Below are 1101 nucleotides of genomic sequence, written 5' to 3' on the forward strand. Positions count from 1 at the left end.
CAGTGAGCCGTGATCTGCACTCCAGCCTAGGCAACAGAGTGAGACCCTGTCTCAAAAGAAAACAACAGGCCAGGCGTGGTGGCTCATGCCTGTAATCCCAGCACTTTGGGAGGCTGAGGCAGGCAGATCACTGGAGGTCAGGAGTCTGAGACCAGCCTGGCCAACATGGTGAAACCCTGCCTCTACTAAAAATGAAAATGCCTGGCATGGTGGTGGACACCTGTAATCCCAGCTCCTCAGAAGGCTGAGGTAGGAGAATTGCTTGAACCCAGGAGGTGGAGGTTGCAGTGAGCCAAGGTCGTGCCACCACACTCCAGCCTGGGCGACAAGAACGAAACTCCATCTCAAAGAAGAAGAAAACAACAACAAATACCATCATCCCCTCAGTGTCCACAGAGGATTGGTTCCAGGACCCCCTTCAGACACCAAAAATCTGATACCAAAACCCTCAAATCACTTATATGTAAAATGGCACAGTGTTTGCATATAGCCTACATACATCCTCCTATATAGTTTAAATCATTTCTATATTACTTATAGCACTTAATGCAATGTAAATATATAAACAGTTGTTATACTGTATTTTAATTTGTATTTTTGGTTGTATCATTTTTTATTTATTTTTTCATCTGTAGTTGGCTGGGTCCACAGATGTGGCACCTGTGAATAGGGAGGGACAATTGTAATTATAAAGTAGTACCCATATTACTCCCCTTGGGGCACGAAATACAAGCACCCACTCCTTTCTTGTAGAGCAGCAATTGTCAACCCTGGCCCTGGATTAGAATCCCCCTCCCCCAATCCCTCAGGAAGCTTAAGTCCCCAATTCTGCACCCCCAAAGATTCTGGCTTAATTGGCCTGGGGTGGATACCCTGGCACTGATCTTTTAAAAAACTACTTGAAGGGGTTCTACTGTTCAGTCTAGGTCGGAAACGAATCCCCTGGTTTGGCAGAATTACTTTGTTTTCAAGTTGACTGCATACATATGCATCCCTAACCAATGTATTTCATTTTTTTTTTTCTTTTTGAGACCGAGTCTCGCTCTGTTGCCCAGGCTGGAGTGCAGTGGCCGGATCTCAGCTCACTGCAAGCTCCGCCTC

The sequence above is a fragment of the Mandrillus leucophaeus genome, unplaced genomic scaffold, assembly GCF_000951045.1.
Source record: "Mandrillus leucophaeus isolate KB7577 unplaced genomic scaffold, Mleu.le_1.0 Scaffold576, whole genome shotgun sequence".
NCBI lineage: Eukaryota > Metazoa > Chordata > Mammalia > Primates > Cercopithecidae > Mandrillus > Mandrillus leucophaeus.